The following is a 6,897-nucleotide window of genomic DNA, read 5'->3' as shown; positions in this document are numbered from 1 at the left end:
GTTGTAGGACACACACATATTTAGAGAGATCATGATTATCTCCCTCCTGGTTGCACAACAGCTCCGTTTCTACTCCCCACCCTTGGGAAATGAGTAAGTGAAAACACCAAACATTTTGGTCACCTGTTCATACATTCAGCTCCGGAAAATGGGAACTTGGTGAAAGAGAAGAGTTTTATTTAGTGCCCTGGGGATATCAGCAGTGGTGAAGAACTCAAGCCATGAGCGTCCTGATATAGCGACAGTTTATGTGATCCATTCCGGTTGGGTTTTTTCATCAACTTTTCGTGGTTTGCGCTGGTGAGAGGAGCCCCTTTGCTGCGGTGGCTGCTGGTTTAAGTGGACTTGTAAAATACACTGGCTTCCCTCTCCTCTGCCCTCTGTATCTCTGCTTTTAGACCCTCTCTTCTTTAACTGGAAAGTCTCTTTTCTACTACACAGCACAAGTGGACCAGGTCCCTTCGGAGGTCTTTAAATGGTGTAAATATGCAAACAGTAATAAAAGCACCAGCAAACAAGTCCTGTCGCAGGGAGAGCATCTCTGAGAGATGGAGAGGGGAAGAGGTGTGCCCTGGGCTACAGGGAAGACTAGAAAGCAGAGAGCAGGACTGAGGTGTGGAATCTTCTGGTGGTAATTGCATTTCCTTCTCTGGGGTGAAGAGCATCTCCTGCCTTGGCTATTCCTTCCAACACCACTTGCACAGTTATTTGTTTTAAGGAACTACCATCAACTCACTTCACCCTCTGCTACCACAGGTTTGACAGATTATTCTCCATGATATTTGAGGCTTTCCATTGCAGGGGAAGATGAAGCAAGCAGAGCTGGCTCCATCCTCTCCTGCACAAGGAGGAGAAGGAAAAAAGCCCACAGAGAGTCCCCCAAAGGTGAGCTGGTTGGAGCTGGGGCTTTGCATCAGCCTGGAGGGAAGGGGGACAGGGCTCGTGGCATTGCCAGCACACAGTCGAGATCTCCAGGTCCTGGCCCATGGCCAGTGCTTGGAGAAAGAGGTTCTGTCACCAGCACAAAGCGGAGCTTAGCTGGCAAGAGGGAACGAACAAAAGTTCTCAAAAAGTTCACGAGGACTTAGCTTTTCCGTTGGGGGAAAAAAAAAAAAGAACAAGAGAGAGATTTCCTGGAAATGAAGCGGCTTCTTAAATATTCCCCTCAGAGGTCGCCTCCGCCTCTCTCCTTTCCCTGCCCCGAGCTGAAGGGCTGCGGGAGGGAAACCATCCCCCAGCAGCTGCAATCGCTCTACCTGCTCTTTGAGTGCAGAGGCTGCCAGCAGCCCCGTGGGAAGCACCATGCTCCAGCACGCAAACCAGCTCCAAAACTGGCCTAACGTTTTGGTTACTCTTCTTGTTTTCCAGCACAGCACGAGCCCTCCACGCACATGGTGTCTTCACTGAAGCAGAGCGTGTTGGCCATGCTGCAGGACACGTCCATCGTCCCAGCGCAAAGCGGGTGAGGCAGCTCCCTGCTGCGGGTGCTGCACGCTCCCCACAATAACTTAGTCTTATGAACAGGGAGAATCTTATTTATTAAATTTAATAATGCCCTCTTTATGCAGCAAAGTGCACAAAGGGCCATTCACCACCAGCCGCCTCCAGTGCCAGTCCCCAGACGGGCATCCCGGAGCGACAGCAGAGAGCAGCCCGTGCCTTTCAGGTTAGGTGAGAAAAATGGTGCCGGCTGGTAGTTTTTGAGTGCTGGAGACCAGGGGAGCAAGACACATGCATGCCCAAGGTTTGGGACTCAGGAACAGCATTTCACCCTGCAAGGTTTTGGGGAGCAAAGGGGCATTTGAACAATGTCTGGACAGGGATGACAGGGCTTTCCAGGTCTCCTCGTCCTCTCGCAGCTGTGATAGAGAGATGAGTGTTGTCTAGTTCAAATACTAGTTAAGAAACTCCCCTTAAGTGCAAGTAAGCAACAACAACAAAAAGTGATATTTCTAGGAATTTCAGTGTCCTACAAGATGGTGTCCTGCCTGCAGACATCCCACAGGGTAAAGGCAATGTACCCCAGCCCTGTGCAGCTCCTCGCAGCCCCTCCTGTATTCCCCCTTCACAGCAGCAGTGCCACGGCCACGCATGCTTTCTCCCGGGCAGGCACCTCCAGATCTTGTAGCTCAACTGAACAAAAACCATCCTTTCTTCAGAGCAACCTGGGGGAAAAAAACACAGGAGACAGGACCAGCATGGAACAGAAAGTTATTTGTGTCTGCTCTGGAAGGAAAGGCACCATGAACACACGGGCTCCCATGCCATGAGGGTAGCAAGCACCTCCGACCAGCAGACCCACGAGAGGCTTTACCACAGCAAGAACAGCCCATTCCCATGCAACACAACTGGCCACACGTGGCTGTCCCAGAGCAGGGCCAGATGTTCTTCAAGCAGAAGAAATGAGACAAGGCAGATGTTGGCAACCTCGGTGGCGCGGGAGTCCAATTCTCTTTCTTTTTCCATTCGCTTGAGACAGAAGAGGAAATCAGCGTTGGATTACATCTCGGCATGTGAACCGTGGAGAGGGTGGACAGGGTGTATCAGGTCCTCAGCTAATGCGAACCAGTGTACGCTCTCCGGTTTGCAGCACGTGAGTACCAGGATGTCGTAACAAGCATCTCTCAGAGTATTTCATTTTTAAGGCATTTCAGCTTGAATTACAATGCACGTGAAAGCTGAGACGGTTTTTCTCTTGCTTTGGTTAATTTCTCTTGCTTAATTCTCCTCAGCACCTCAAAACCCTTTTGAGACTCTCAGCTCAAAATACTCTCTGGTCCTTCAGCAGCAGATGGATAAAATATCAGGCAGAAGACTATGTGTGGCTGTGACAGCAGCCAAACCCAACAAAATATTTACTTCAAAGCAGGCAGAAGGACAGCTTGTCCAGCTGGAAAAAGCAGGAAACATTTTTTAAGAGAGTGGAAGAAGGGGACAGAGAGGGAGATGATTGTGTAAGTCATGATGTTTCAATTAGATCATGCCTGAATGATAACAGAAGTTCATGAACTTATGTTCCAAGCAAAATGGAGGCATCTGGTTTGTTCCTGTGCATCATCATCCTGGCACGGACATCAGATGGTGTTTTATGGACAGGTAAGGAAGGACTTGGGCTGTGCAGCAGCTGAGCTAGAAATACATCTGTGTGTCTGTGGTCACGGTGGATTCCACCAGCATGAGGACTGAATACGTCCCTTCTGTAGGGTCTTATGCTTTTCTGAATGAATTTTGGCTATTTGAAAGCATCAGAAGTCATCTAATCCAGTAATTAATGACCCTAGAGAGGTGTTGGGTTGGGTCAGAGATGGTTGATGGATGTCAGTGGGAGCCCAGGTGCCAAAGGCAAACCCTTCACATGGATTTGGGCCATGCTGCAACAGGTCATTCTGTGTCATTGTGGCAGTAAAATACACGAGTTTGCTGGAAGAACTGTCACTATCAGCACCCTCCTTGTCTCTCCCAGGTAAATGGATGCAGTTATAGGAACCTAAAATGCCTATAAATAATCAGCTCTCTTGCAGGTGGCCACACCAACTTTCTTCTTTGCAACAGTCTTCTCGCTCCGTGTCCCACAGCCTTGAGAGCCAAGAGCCAGCCCAGCCATCAGCTCCTCCAACAGCAAAACTGCCAAGAGGTAATTGATAGCAGCCATTCCCTGCCGTGAAGGGAGGTAGCACTGTCAGGATTGGTTGTAAATGGTCTTTTTTAGGTTTCTTCAGTTATTTACATACTGTGTCCACAGATGGACTAAGAGGCAAAGTCTGCACTGGGCTGCACTGGAAATATTCCCTGTGTTCCCAGTCCCAGCTAACATTTATTATCTGACTTTAAAGCAAGTGCCACAGGACGTGAGGAGGATTTGAGGCTGTGCTTGGCCTCACCTTGGGCAGCTGAGGACGCCTCCTTGCTGGCGCTGGCTGCTGGCATGGGCCACAGCTTCCTCCACCCACACACCTTGGTTTTCTTTGGCCTCACTATGAGAAATTCATTTCACGTTCTAAATGCAAATCCTCTGAAGAGTTCTCAGGATGCTAAGTAGGCATTCAGAAAGAACAACAAAAAAGAAGCAAGATTTTTGTTGTTGTTGTTTGCTTTAATTTGAAAAATAACTGGCTTTGAAACCACTGTGGTGTTTTTTTTCCCTCTCAGGACAGGACAGAAGACTCCTGCCAACATTATGCTATACCGCATTTCACGTGGGGATTTGTAATGGCCTCTCACAAGGGACTGAAAAGCGAGAAATGGGCTCCGGTGAGCAAATGATTGCACAACATCTTCTACATCTGATTTCTTGTGTTTGTTTGCAGAACATCTATCTGCTCTCCTGGGGCTTTCCGGGAAGACGGGCTGTAGCAGTTACAGGGGTAACAGATGGGGACTCTCTGAGTGGGGAGGACAGAGAGGAGCAGCTCCGTGTCCCCCCGTATGCCCTCCATGGGGGTGTCCTGCCCTGACTCTTCCAGCCTGAGATCAGAGGCCGTGACATGAACTTAGCTGCATCCATGAAGATGCTGTGAAAGCTAAAAGTTGAGCCTGCTTTTAAAAAGAGCCTGGACAAATTAATGTAAGAAAAAGCCACCCATGGGGAGCTGCTAAAGCCCCTCAGGATTGGGGACCCCCGAGCCAGGGAGCAGCTGGGGGAGTGGCAGCAGCTGCTTGCCCTGTCCTTGTGCTCCTATGCTCAAAGGACCCCAAAAAGTGGCCAAAGGAGATGCTTGGTCCCTGTTCTCTTGAGTCCCACTTAACTAGATGTTGACTTTTTCAGTTAACTTTTGACAGGTAAACCCAAGAAGGGAAAACTGGGAGGGAAGGAACTCTTTTCTAGGAAGAAATCACCTTTTTTTTTGTTACAAACTGGGCATGGGCTAAGTGGTACGGTGTATACACCCACAAGAGCAATGTGTTTCAAAATCACCAGTTCAAGTGAAATATAGACAATAATTTCCTTGAAGTGCAATGTTTCCAGCAGAAGCGCTGTAGGTCAGTGTTTCACTGAAAGCAAGTCTTTCAGTCTGTAATGGCTGATCTCTTGATTCTGCATCCTCTGTTCTGCCTTCGATAGAAAGGGAAAAATGCCAAAGTTTAGGAAAAAAAATGCTGGTTTGCCATTTCCAGCCGTATCACCTCAGACACAGGTTCCTAGGGAGTGCTCCCACAAGGAAAGATGGGCTAAAATGGGGGAAATGCATTTGATTTCGTCTGGGAATCAGCAGAACGAGAGCTGCGGGCGGGAGGCTCGGGGACCACGAGCTTTCCTCGCTCGGCCACCACGACCTGCAGAGGCTGCACTGCTGCTGGCTCTGCTTCTGTAGCAAAAACCTCTGCAAGCTGCTGGCTGTTAATGTGGTAGAAGCCATAAACGAGGTTTCCTTAAGGAACGTAGTGACAGATGGGATGTTAGAGCAGTGAGTGAGGGCACCAGACAGAGGAAGAGGAGTCAGGGGAGGCTCTGCTCGTGCAGAAAGGCCACGGGGACACAAGACAGTGGATGTCCCGACAGCTTCGTGGTTTCAAAGGGGAGGGAAATGTGCTCATTTTTTCCCCTTCTCTCCAAATAAAATGTGTTTTTTGTGCCTTTCCCCCCACCCCGCCCCATGCGAAAGGATTTTGCACAATGGGTTTCCGAGAAAGAAGATGCGAGACTTTTCCTCTCTTTCCTGGAACTGCCCTGATGAACCCCCCGCTCCCCTTTGCGGGGGTGCGGCGGCCGCAGCCCCCCCGGCCCCGCTGCGCTCCCCGCAGCGCCCGGTTGCGCTCGCCCTGTGCCACCTCCCGGTGACACCGCGGCGGTGCACGGCTCCTCGGCACGGACCCGCGCACCGCCGGGACTCCTGCTCCCCAGCACCCGGGCAGCGGCAGCTTTGCGTCTGCAGGACTGTTTTTTGCCACCCCGCTATCCTGCTCCATCTCCTTCAGGTGCTGTGCCCCTGGTCCCTCTCCATCAGCGCTCATGGTGGCCCGTGGCATCCCTCGCCCTCTGCGCGTGGTGAGTCCAGCTCTGGCATCGAGGTCACCCTTTGGTGATGCTTTGCGGGCTGAGGTGGGTCGGACAGGAGGGTGTCCTCGGGGCTGAGCACCCCCGTGCCGCTGCGCACGAAGTGGGGTGAGTGCAGGGGTGTGGGGTGGGGGGAGCTGAAGTCCTGGAGCAAGACTGAGATTGGGAGCTGCCCTGAGGAGAAGGACTTGGGGGTGATGGTTGATGAGAAGCTCACCATGAGCTGGCAATGTGCGCTTGCAGCCCAGAAAGCCACCCGTGTCCTGGGCTGCATCCCCAGCAGCATGGCCAGCAGGGCGAGGGAGGGGATTCTGCCCCTCTGCTCCACTATCGTGAGACCCCCCCTGCAGTGCTCCGTCCAGCTCTGGGGCCCCCAACAGAAGGACATGGACCTGTTGGAATGAGTCCAGAGGAGGCCACAAAGATGCTCAGAGGGCTGGAGCACCTCTCCTATGGAGACAGGCTGAGAGAGTTGGGGCTGTTCAGCCTGGAGAAGAGAAGGCTCCAGGGAGACCTTCTAGCACCTTCCAGTACCTGAAGGGGCTACAGGAAAGCTGGAGAGAGGTTTTTTACAAGGGCAAGTAGTGACAGGACGAGGGGGAACAGTTTTAAACTGAAAGAGGGGAGATTGAGATGAGATAATAGGAAGAAATTCTTTACTGTGAGGGTGGTGAGACACTGGCCCAGGTTGCCCAGAGAAGCTGTGGCTGCCTCCTCCCTGGCAGTGTTCGAGGCCAGGTTGGATGGGGCTGAGAGAGAGGAAAAGTAAACATGTATTATTCTAATATATTCCTCTTCTCTCCTTTAGGTCGGATCCATGTAGGAGCTTTGCTGCACTACTGACATGATGAAAAGGTATCCTAGCACTTCCCGCTGCCGTTTGGGATTACAGCTATCTGCAA

This window comes from Nyctibius grandis, chromosome 15, assembly GCF_013368605.1.
Source record: "Nyctibius grandis isolate bNycGra1 chromosome 15, bNycGra1.pri, whole genome shotgun sequence".
NCBI lineage: Eukaryota > Metazoa > Chordata > Aves > Nyctibiiformes > Nyctibiidae > Nyctibius > Nyctibius grandis.
The sequence above is the reverse complement of the archived record's forward strand: the minus strand, read 5'-3'. Positions refer to the sequence as shown.